The sequence below is a fragment of the Peromyscus leucopus genome, chromosome 3 (genome assembly GCF_004664715.2).
Source record: "Peromyscus leucopus breed LL Stock chromosome 3, UCI_PerLeu_2.1, whole genome shotgun sequence".
Taxonomy (NCBI): Eukaryota; Metazoa; Chordata; class Mammalia; order Rodentia; family Cricetidae; genus Peromyscus; species Peromyscus leucopus.
The window spans coordinates 97,888,162-97,901,063 of NC_051065.1; positions in this window are offsets into that span (position 1 = coordinate 97,888,162).

Here is a 12,902-nt window from a genome sequence, read left to right on the forward strand (position 1 = left end):
GATATAAGCGTCTGAGTGATTATTTTATAAGTGGATTGTGGGACTGCGGGGCTTGGGGAACCTGGAGAGAAGCTCTCAAGCTACAAATGGCGCCCAACGGCTCGAGTTTCCACCTTAAACCTGAGAATATTTAATAACCAATTCTAAACAGAGCCAAAACCAGGTTCCTGCTTCTTGTCTCATACCAGCAGCTAGACGCCGCAAAACACAGGTTTGAACACTGGCGGGTTCCTGGCGGGTGCGTTTGACCGGCAGTATGGCGGAAATGAGGCGTCTGCCAGCGGCACATTAAGCTGTGTGGTAGATTTAGTCTTTACTAGTATTTAAAAAAAAAAAAAAAAAAGAGGTTTCTGGGCTACACGCTGCTTTGATAAAAGCTTAGACCCACTATTTCTGAGACTTGATGACTCCCAGAGCTGGCGGAAAACGTACCACTGCCATGTTGGGAAGCTAAAGTGGGCGGAGCCAGCAGCCACAGCGCCGTTTCAGGCTTACAATGGTACAGTTTAAAGCAATAGGCTCAAGGCTCAAGGTAATATAAAACATAAGCCACATAAAGATGGCTACCACACAGAAAATCTGGATTATGTTCTCTTTGATATTCATAACTAAAGAAAAACATTTGATTACAAAACCTGTTGAGTTATGCCAAAATGTATATTTTAAAGGTACCTTGACTTCAAAATTTGGATATAAGGATATGTTACTTTGGAAAAGAGGTTCTGCTTTTGTTTCCACAGAAAGCCAGAGGCTGTGGACTTGTTCCAGATTAAGATACATCAGGTTTCACCAGCCAAGACCCCCTGAAAGGTCTCCGATGACACCATGGCCCAGATGATCCAACATCCAGACCGGTTTCAAGGCAACTGGTTCACACAATACAGCCTCACGGACTACCCCATAGGTCTAAAATTTTCTTTGTATCCCCATAAGATACAGCGCCCGCCTCCAGCAGGAAGTAGTAAGAGATGCTACGCCCAAATTCCCAAATATACCAAGCTGGCTTTAGAGGTGGAATTGGCTCACTCCCCCTCTAAACCCAGACATATTGCTTTAAAAAAAAATGGTTAAAAGATTCTTGTGTCCCAAATCAGAAGAGCCCTCTGGTGTGGGACAGAGAAAAACCAATATTTTTATTTAAAACAGGTTGATTATAAATGTGATCTCTTTCTAAAAAAGAAAAGGGGATATGATATATAGGAGGATATGGAGATGATAAGATAAAAGGGTAGATTAATGAACCTACTTTTAAAGAACAACTTGTTTAAAATGTTTTACATTGGTATAGATTTTAGTTTATGTTTAAAATGTTTTACATTGGTATAAATTTTAGTTCATTGATACAGGCTTGAGGTTGATTTTGTTATACTGTATATATATATTTCTATTCTTGTTTGAGGTATTATGTTTATGTAACTCATTTAAAATTGTAATGGATAATTAAAAATAGATTAATAATTAGTCATCTATGATAATCATATCTGTAGCCATGTTAGTTAAGTCTTCTAGGTATACATAGATATATTTCAGATAGATAGGTAATCTTCAAACACTTCATAGACCTGGAGAATATGGCATTTAAATAACTTAGAATTCTGTTGACGTGAGACACAATTGCTCCTGGCTGCACCAATTTGATCCCGAGAGAATGTTGGGCTTCTAAGACATTTCCATTTGGAAGTTTGTCTTTTTGGCACAAAATGGCCTACTGGGCAAAGAACTGCCCTTACCTTGATGGCTGACAGTACAAATGCAATGCTGTCCTTTCTGGACAAGCGGGACACAAGGAAAGCGACCACTGTACTCTGCCAAGACAGGGTAAGATGGTCTCTTAAAATTCCTGCTTCTAAAAATGGTCTGTCAGATACTCTAGGCCTGTAGCCAATTTAAATGCACCAACAATGCTGAGAAACATTAGGTGACTGTCCAGGCTGCCAGCTGTCTTGATCTACTCTTGCAAGATTCCCGAAAGTTGCTTGCATCCATCTACCATTTCTCAGGTACCATTATGTTCCTTCTCAGGTCTTTGATATGGTTGAAAACTAGATAGTTGTAATTTCCTCAGTTATGATAAAAGATAAGTTAGATATAAAACCTTAAACTCCCAAATATAAGATAGATAGGACATCTTCTTTAATATTGTAACTATAATTCTTGCTCGGTAATTGTTTTGTTATATGTAATTTTACCATGTTAAAGTTAAAACCTTCCTTTTTAAAAAAAGAAGAAAGGGGAAGTGCTGTGGATATCACTCTATGTAAATAAAACACTGATGGCCAATGACCAGGCAGGAGGTAGGTGGGACAAGGAGAGAGGAGAATTCTGGGAAGCGGAAGGCTAGGGGAGAGACTGCAGCGACCGCCAGGAGAAGAGCATGTAGAGACGCCGGTAAGCCACCAGCCACGTGGCAAGCTATAGATTTATAAAAATGGGTTAATTTAAGATAAAAGAACAGTTAGCGAGAAGCCTGCCACGGCCATACAGTTTATAAGTGATATAAGCGTCTGAGTGATTATTTTATAAGTGGATTGTGGGACTGCGGGGCTTGGGGAACCTGGAGAGAAGCTCTCAAGCTACATAAGTCACCGTAAATCCATGTTCTAATGGGGTAGCAACTTTATGAAGTTTTCTTACTATCAGAGCAAAGAAAGCCATAAAACACTCCTTAAATACATTGGTGAGTTCATCAATTTAGGTGTGCTATGACGAAGTGGAAAAGACTCCACTATAGTCCTCAGATGCTAACTGTTGGCGCTTTTAGCCTTTGTGTTGATAGAATTGAGGAGTTTCCAATGAATTTACCTAATAGCCACAAGGCTGTTGGTAATAAATGACCATTTGAGGGACTAACAGCCCAAGATAGTTTGGCTCTGGATTTGTAACAGCCTGCTGCCTCCAGTTCTAATCAGTTCTTCGGACTTGTAGAATGTTATTTGGAAATTTTGGTTCCTCTCTTGTGTAACTATTCTATTAGTATTTAGTTCCTCTATTACGCATTCCATGGGGAAGAATGCATATCTTCTTTTGCTTGCATTCTGCCTTACTACCCAGCATCACCTGGCTCTCACTGACTCCAAACAGAATGATATGTTCTGGCTGGTTATGTCAACTTGACACAAGCTAGGTCATCTGAGAGGAGGGAACCTCGACTGAGAAAATGCCTACATAAGACGGGTCTGTAGGCAGGCCTGTTGGGCATTTTCTTAAGTATTGATTCATGGGGGGAGGACCCAGCCCATTGTGGGTGGTGTCTCCCTGGGCACCACACACATACATACACACACACACACACACACACACACACACACACACACACACACACATTAAAAATAAAATAAAGCCCCAACACTTTAAATGCACAAAGTCTCTTCACTGTGAGCTCATATAAAAAGGTCCTCCGTGAGCAGGGATCTCTCCACCTCCACAGCGCATCTCTCCATTCCCTCTGGCACCCCACACTGCAGCTTCTTCAGTCTGCAGGGTCTCCATGTAACTTCCCTGAGTTACCAGTCCAACACAGTCTGGTGGCAAGGGTAGGAAGAACGGCTTCCATCCTTGCATCTCCACTTTATGTAATAACTGTATTCTGGTTTTACAATGGAAAAGCAATCCCCAGAGTTTTAAAAACATTAATGCACAGACTAGGTATTCTTTTTTCCTTTTCACAGTTTTCTCCTCAAAACAAAAAGTAGTGTTGGTCTCTATTAGACTAGTCTCTACAATGACAGAAAATGGCGAGGGTGACTCACCACCCCCCTGAAAAAGAGAAAAAGAAAAAACCAGAGCAATATGCCTATGATGGTTAGGAGATGAGATAATATGCCGTATAAAAATTTTCATCCAAATGTCTGGAAGGGAAAGATTGTTTCACTTCGAAAGGCTGCAGCCTCTGAAAGCTTGAGATCAACAGCAGTGGTGGGCTGGCCTCTGTTGGAAGTAGACCACACAGCAAGGCTGAGCCCTGGAAATCCAGTCCAGCTTTTTAAATAGTCCCTTTAGTGGGTGTGTTTGGTACCCCTGTGTGCATGTGCTCATCAGTGTGTGTGTGTGTGTGTGTGTGTCTGGTGGGGGTGGGGGGTTGTTGTTGTTGTTGTTCTTTATTTGTTTGTTTGTTAAGACAGGGTCTCTCTAAGTAGCTCCAACTGTCCTAGAACTCACTGTGTGGACCAAGGCTGGCCTCAAATTCACAGAGATTCACCTGCCTCCCAAGTGCTGGGATTTGAAGTGTTCACCACCACCCCAGCCATGTGTTTGTCCTTTTATAACTGACTGTCTCATAGCCTTGGTTTCTGGAGAGAAACTTAAGACCTTAAAAACCGATAATACCATGCAGAATTTTTAACCTAGTATTTTACTATATTTATTTTAGGATATAAATGGCATGTGTACATGTGTGAACATCAGGGGTCAGTATCAGGCGTGTCCTCAATCAATTCCCACCTTATCTGTTGAGACAGGCTCCTCACTGGATCTAGAACTCGCTGAGTTGGTTAGTTGGCTGGTCAGAGAGAGCTCCAGGGCTCTGCCTGCTTCTGCTCCCCCGGTTCTGGGGTTACAGATGTGCACGGTTTTTACCCTAGGTCTGGGGATCCGAACTCAGATGCTCACATGGCAAGCACTGTGCCATCTCCCAAGCCCTCTGATCCGTCTTCTCAGGCCCTTGTATTTTTGTTTGTTTGTGGGGGTTTTGTTGTTTGTTTTTCAAGACAGGGTCTCATGTAGCTCAGGCTAGCCTCAAACTCACTATATATCCCAAGTTGGCCTTGGACTCTTTAAAACATTTTTTAAACATTTATTTCCTTATTGTATATGTGTGCCTGTCTGTGCCATAGCACAGCTGTGGGGTCAGAGGACAACTTTGGGAATGAGTTCCCTCCTTCCACCGAGAGCATCCTAGTGATCAAATTCAGACCATCAGGTTTGGTGGCAGGTGCCTTTACCCACTGGGCCATCTCTTTGGTCCTGGCCCTGAATGCTGGCTCCTCATGCCTCTGCCTCCCAACTACTATTCTTCTTCTTCTTTTTTTTTATTTTACAATACCATTCAGTTCTACATATCAGCCACGGGTTCCCCTATTCTCCCCCCTCCCACCCCCCATTCCCACCTCCTCCAGGGCAAATCCTCCCCCGAGGACTATGATCAACCTGGTAGACTCAGTCCAGGCAGGTCCAGTCCCTTCCTCCCAGACTGAGCCAAGTGTCCCTGCATAAGCTCCAGGTTTCAAACAGCCAACTCATGCAATGAGCACAGGACTTGGTCCCACTGTCTAGTTGCCTCCCAAACTAATCAAGCCAATCAACTGTCTCACCTATTCAGAGGGCCTGATCCAGCTGGGGGCCCCTCAGCCTTTGGTTCATAGTTCATGTGTTTCCATTCATTTGGCTATTTTTTTTCAATAATTGAGTAAAACCGAAATTTATTATAAGCCACAGTCATCCTAGGGACCTCCATGCTATATGTATAGCCTCCATGGTTCTATGGGTTGTGGTCTGATTGTTCTTTATTTTATATCTAGAATCCACTTATGAGTGAGTACATACTATGTCTGTCTTTCTGGGTTTGGGTTACCTCACTCAGGATGATTTTTTCTAGTTCCATCCATTTGCCTGCAAATTTCATGCTTTCATTGTTTTTCTCTGCTGAGTAGTACTCCATTGTGTATATGTACCACATTTTTTCCATCCATTCTTCCGTTGATGGGCATCAAGGTTGTTTCCAGGTTCTGGCTATTACAAACAGTGCTGCTATGAACATAGTTGAGCATGTATCTTTATGGTATGAATCAGCATTCCTTGGGTATATGCCCAAGAGTGGGATGGCTGGGTCTTGAGGTAGTTCGATTCCTAATTTTCTGAGAAACCACCATACTGATTTCCACAGTGGTTGTACAAGTTTACATTCCCACCAACAGTGAAAGAGTGTTCCCTTTGCTCCACATCCTCTCCAACATTGACTATCATTGGTGTTTTTGATCATAGCCATTCTGACAGGTGTAAGGTGGTATCTCAGAGTCGTTTTGATTGCATTTCTCTGATGGTTAAGGATGTTGAGCATTTCTTTAAATGTCTTTCAGCCATTTGTAGTTCTTGTTTTGTGAATTCTCTGTTTAGCTCTTTAGCCCATTTTTTAATTGAACTGTTCAGTATTTTGATGTCTAGTTTCTTGAGTTCTTTATATACTGTGGAGATCAATCCCCAACTACTATTCTTAATAATCTGGATAGATTACCCAGAAATGATGAAGAAAAAAAAAATGGGTGTGGTGGGGACTGGGGAGAGAGCACAGTCGGTAAACCCAAACGGGAGAGCCTGGGTTTGGATTGTCCTCTTCCCCAAACTCCTCCGTTGGGGAGGTGGAGACAGGAGGATCCCTAGGCCAGCTAGCAGTCTAATCAGTGAGCTCCGTGTCGATGAGCGACCCTGTCTCAAAACAGTAGGGAAGAACACACTGTTCGTGTAAAAAAAAAAAAAAAAAAAAAAAAAAGTCCTCAGAAAGGTTCGTGAGTTGAAATCTTGGTCCCTACCTGGAGGTACTATTGAGAAGTGACTCCATCATGAAAGGAGCCAATGGGCTGTTAGGATGCCAGATCTCGTTGAAGGAAATAGTGCACTTGGGTGACTGTGAGGAGTTCTGCTGTCCCAGGCCCCTTCCTTTCACTCGCTCTTTGCTTCCTGGCTTCCATGATGTGAGCAGCATCCCGCCTGGCTCACACGCCACAGCTGCCTCACCTCTGGTCCAAATCGATGGGGTATGCAACCTGTAAACTGAAAGCTCCTCCAAAACGGAGCCAAAATAAATGAACAAAACTCCTCTTTTGAGTCCTTTAGTCACAGAAAGGAAAAGTACGAATATATGGAGACTCACAGGGACCTGGGGAGATGGCTTACACCGTAAAACACTTGAACAGGAGAGTCCAGGGTTAATCTCCAGCACCCACCTAAATCAACATCTGGCATGATAGCACCCTCCACACACATGCACAAGTGTGCCTACAGCCAAACACGTGTTCAAAAACAAAATATAAAAATACTTAAAGCATCTTTCACAGAGAAGTCATGTGGTCCATTTGTTGAGGGTTTCAACAGATCAGCAGGTAAGTACCATGTGCCTGCAATGGTCATCAAGGAGGATTTTTGGAAAGTGATTTACTCTCAAGAAGGCACTGTAGCATGGAAAGGCTGTGGGATGATAAGAGCATGCAGGAATGCATTTTCCCCCAAGCAGCACAACCAAGAAAGCTTCCACAAGAAAGGAGACCTGAAGTGAACCTCAAAGACATGCTTAATGAGGCCGGTCAAAAGCGATTAGGATTAATCAGAAGAGATCAGAGAATGCTAATCCCCTGTCATGGTTAATCTTGATTGTCAGCTTGATAGGAGCTAGAATCCCCAAAGAGACAAGCCTGAGGGCATGTCTGTGAGGAATTATCTAGATTAGATTAATTGAGGTGCTATTGAGGTGCCATATTAGTCCAGATCCTATAGGAGAACTAAACCAATAGAATGAATATATGTTATGCATTGATTTTATATATATGTATATATGTATGTATACTAATACTAAAAGGGGATTTATTAGATTTATAGGATGTGGTCCAGTAGTCTAACAATGGCTATCTCACAACTGAAAGGTTGATAATATATAATATGGTGGTTGTTCAGTCTACAAGATCGGATGTCTCAGCAGTCCCAATCTTGTGCTAGAGACCTGGGGCATTCTTGGAGAGCTGCTGGGCTTCAGTCTACACTGGAATACAGAAGAAGTTGGATTTTTACCAGCTGCAGCAGCAGCATAGGTGACCATGTTGGTGAGAGTAAGGCCAAGCAAGACAAAAGGAAAACTTCCTCTTCCACGTCCTCCATCTTGGCTGCCACCAGAAGGGGTGCCCAGATTTAGGGTGGGTCTTCTGCTTTACATAATTCAATTAAGAAAATTCCTCACAGGAGTGTCCAGCAACTTGGGTTTTAGTTGATTCCATGTGGTCAAGTATGGTCAAGTTGACAACAGATGGGAAAACCTATCCTCAATGTAAGCAGTACATTCCATGGGCTAGATCCTACACTATGCAAAAGGAGAGAGATTAAGCTGAGTATTAGCATTCATCTCTTTGCTTCTTGACTGTGGATGTAATGTGACTACCTGCTTCAAGCTTCTGCTGCCATGATGGACTATACCCTTGAACTGTGAGCTAAAATAAAGCCTTTCTTCTTTAAATTGTCTTTGTCATGTATTTTGTTGGAGCTATAAGAAAGTAACTCATTCACTGCCACCCGCCCCCCCAAACCTAGCCCAGGAGATCATGCTTAGAAACCAGATGGAGAATATTACACCTAACTTTTGACAGCTCTGGAGTTCTTATTATACTAGACAACAACTTTTCCAGTTATGACTTTGAGCAGTATATTTATATTTTGAAACAAATATAACAACAACAAATACTTGAAAATGCATTCCAGATAGACTTGGTCCCCAGAAGATCTTCCTTATCTTCTTGAGATGGTTCTTCTTCCTCTCCTGGTTCTCCATCTCTGAACTAGCGAAGCCACCAAGCCCACCTCCTCCTGGAGTCCCCAGTCATTCTTTAGGGAAGCACCTGGAGTGAGTGGTGGGCACTTGCTGCACGGGGACCCCTTGTGATTATCCTCACCCGCCTCACTGCGTCTGAATCTTGAAATCAGAAGCTGGCTTCTCCATTTACACTTTCCCAGGACAGAAAATGAGGGTGGGAGGAGAGTTGGTGTTGTGGAACACTGTCCTCGGAGCATGACATGAGCATCACCCCTTTGAACCCTCAGTGCCTGCTGTGGCTGGCCCAGGAAACCTGCACAAGATTAGGTCCATTAGCTAGCTGTCATGGGTGGGTGGGTGGGAATGTCATGGGGCCCCGCCTCTCCCTAAGGATTTAGATGGTTAACAGTTTGCTGGGAGAGAAAGGAGTTTTTCTTCAGTGGCCTGGCCGCTGGAAAACTGTGTTTCTCTAAGGAGTCTCTCCCTCACGCTCTTGTGAGAAGCCCCAGTTGAGTTCACTGACTGGCCAAGCTACACTCGACCGGAAATCCAAGAAGACAATGACCTGGGTTGTGTTCTGTGTCTGTAACTTGTCCACAGCCTAAAGAGAACAGTCGTTCAGGGGACAGCCCAGCTGGTGTCCTCGGTTAAAGCAAGGGATGAAGGAAAGACTTACATGGAAGAATCATCTTTGAAACAGCGGGAAACAAAAGAGCAAGCTAAACAGCAGTCAATGAACACGACCCCCCAGGCTTCCTTCCCCGCAGGAGGGAAGGCAGAAAGTCCCATCTGATGCGTCTCAGCACCCAGCTAGCCAGAGAGCAGCTTAAGTAGAGGCCATGCTCCAGAGGCATCCGTAAGCACTAGCCTGCCCAATTTTTAGAAAGAACACAGAGTTTAATAACATATTCAAGGTCACCGCGGTGGTTTGAAAGAAAATGGCCCCCAAAGGGAATAGCATGAATAGGAGGTGTGGCTTTGTTGGAGTAGGTGTGGTCTTGTTGGAGGGAGTGTGTCACTGTGGATGCAGGCTTTGAGGTCTCATATATGCTCAAGCCACACTCAGTGAGACGGTTCACTTCCTGTTGCCTTTGGATCAAGATGTAAGGACTCTCAGCACTAGCACCATGTCTGCCTGCAGGCTGCCTTGCTTCCCGCCATGACGACAACAGACTAAACCTCTGAACTGTAAGTGAACCACCACGATTAAATGTTTTCCTTTATAAGAGTTGCTGTGGACATGGTGTCTCCGCACAGCAACAGAAACCCTAACAAAGACAATCGCCTTCACACAACTACATTAGCAATGCAAACCTCCAGTGTGGAATTGTCCAATTCCTGTTTATCAGGGGGAAGAAGAAGGATTGCTAAAGGCAAAGTCCAGTGGAGGCACACCAACCCTTCCCATTCCAACAGACAGCTCTGTCCCCATCTAGTTCCAGAGTGGAACGTGTGGCTGAGGTAGGTGTGTGTGTGTGTGTGTGTGTGTGTGTGTGTGTGTGTGTGTGTGTGTGTTTATACACATACAACTTTTGGGAGTCAGTTCTCTCCTTCAGCTATGTAGATCTCGGGGATTGAACTCAGATCGCCAGACTTGTCAGCAAGTGCCTTTAACCACTGGGCTATCTCACTAGCCCTGGAGGGATACTTTTGCTGGAGAGAGGGGGAAGAAAAGGAACAAATGAAGGAGAATCCTGCTACTCAGATATTTTGAGGCTGCATTAAGCAAGGCCGGGTGTTAATGTTGCTAGCAACATCCGCAGCCCTGTAATGTAGCTCTCAAGGGCTGGGCTGTGAAGGTCTTTGGTGAGCTGGATGGGGTCTTCTTCCCTTAACTTAGAGTCAGTCAATACAAACAAAGAAAGAGAAGCTGTGAGGCCTACAGCTTCTGGTAAACTTGACCTGGTCCAGCCAGCCCTGAGCTTACCTGACCTGTCTGCTCACAGGGGACCCCGACTGATGGGAGAAAAAGTTCACCAAGGCCTTTGTCCCCTGTCAGGGTGGTGAGGAAGAAGCCAGAAGTTTGCCATCTTTATTCTCTGTCTGTGACCTCTCCCTGTCTGCCTACAGGAATCTTGTCTACCTCCTAGTCCCCCACTCACCCCTTGATAGGGGGAAATAACCATCCAGTTACCTAACCTATCACTTTGACTTCTCTCTCTTCCTCATCCTGGATGGTCCTGCTGGAAGCCGGTCCTGCCGATGACATGCCACATCATGAGCATTTCCTCCACCCTGTCCTCTCTGCGGGGCCCCTTCTGTCGCTCTAGTTCAATCTTGATCATTCCTCCAGGAGATTCACAATAGCTTCCTTACTGGCCTCCCCAGTTTCTTATTCTTTCTTTTAAAAGATTTATTTTTATTTTTAAGTGTGTGTGTGTGTGTGTGTGTGTGTGTGTGTGTGTGTGTGTGCGCGCGCGCGCGCGCGCGCGCGCTGTACATGAGCAAAGGTGCCCTTGGAAGCCAGAGGCCTTGGATACCCTGGAGCTGCAGTTAAGGTGTTTTGAGCTGCCCAATATAGATACGAGGGCCCAAACTTGGGTCCTCTTTGCATTCTCAGCGTGTATGTGTAGGGGTGGGGGTTGTGTGTGCATGCGTCATGACAGAGGCCGGCGGCAACTGAGTGAAGCCAGTTCTCTTCCACCTTTTCATAGGTTTGGGGGATTGAGTTCAGGTCATCAGGCTGGCACAGCAAGTGGTTTTACCCTCTGAAGCATCTATCCAGCCCTTCGCTACAGTTGGTTACAAGAGCTTGATGATGGGGGGAGGGGAGTAGCTTAGTCAGTGAAGTTATGAGAGTCCATAGTTCAATCCCCAGAAACCCCATTAAAAGTAAACAAACACAACAAAAACAAAAAGCAGGCTAGGCATGGTGGTACGTGCTTGTAATCCCAGAGCTTGGAAGGCAAAGAGGGGAAGATTCTCCAACCTTGCTGGACAGCTAGTATAGCCTATCTGACTCCTTCCCTGTAACCCACTCTTTATTTCCTTTTGTTTGGTTTTGTTTCGCTTTTGTGTTTTTGAGACAGGGTTTCTCTATGTAACAGCCTTGGCTGCCCTGGAACTTTGTAGACCAGGCTGGCCTTGAACTCAGAGATCCACCTGCCTCTGCCTCCTGAGTGCTGGGATTGAAGCCATGCGCCAGCACTGCCCTGTGCAACAGGCTCTTAATAAAATAAAATAAAAAAGATGGACAGCCTCTGAAGGAAACATTCAAGGTTGTCCTCTGACCACCACACATACATGCATATATGTATACCACGTGCACAGATCACACACACACACACACACACACACACACACACACACACGCACGCACGCACGCACGCACGCACACACGCACGCACGCTGTTATTAGCATGTTGGGAAAGGAAGGACAGTTGTACATTTTCACTAATAGTTCTGCATTACATTCCTGAGCAGGAGGTGGGGTTGAGGCAGGGGCTACAGGAGGACCATAGGTTCAAAGCCAGCTTGGACTACATAGCGTAGATCCTGTCTTGACAGAACAAAGGAGAAAAACAAAAAAAAAAAATGTGGTGGTTGAAGAAATTAATGTAAGAATTATAGAGGTAGAGACGTTATCTCAAAGAACCAACCCGCCGGGGAGAGAGCAATCACCAACAGTAAGCAGAAACGACCAGCAGGTGGCACCGCTTACCCACGGGGCTTCCTACGGCTCCTGGGATCGCCTCATGGGCTAAGCAAAGCCTTAAATTAGGCATCTTGCTTCTGCTGGAACTAAGAGTTCTATTTCTGTTTTCCTGATGGAGAGTTATCTGTTTCCATTCCCACTATCAGTGAAAATAAATTTTTTTTATAATTATATCTCACAAATTTAACAAAACACTCTCTCTGAAGAAAGCATGCCCCCAGTGTTCTGAGCACAGTGCTGTCAGAAGCCACAGCTGGGCCCTGACACACACCAAGGCCAGTCAGAGCCTTGCCCTGCAGCTGCACACTCCCGCCAGGATCCCCATTGGTGGAGGGTCTCCCCTGAAATTCAGGGAAGCTTCAGGGTATGACTTCTTTCAAGGCAAGCTTGGGATACTGTTAATTTTGTTGTTGTTGTTTTGTTTTGTTTTTCGAGACAGGGTTTCTCTGTGTAGCTTTGGTGCCTTTCCTGGATCTCACTCTGTAGACCAGGCTGGCCTTGAACTCACAAAGATCCGCCTGCCTCTGCCTCCCGAGTGCTGGGATTAAAGGTGTGCACCACCACCGCCCAGCTAATTTTTTAAGGTAGCATGCAAAAGCTGCATTTCATTATGAATGAAACAAAAGAGTTTCATGATGGCATTTGATAACACATGTCGTTATACCTTATCCTTAGCCATGCTCCCACCCCAGTGTGCTCCCCGCCCCGTGGTGCTGTCCCTTCCTCCCTCTCCCACCC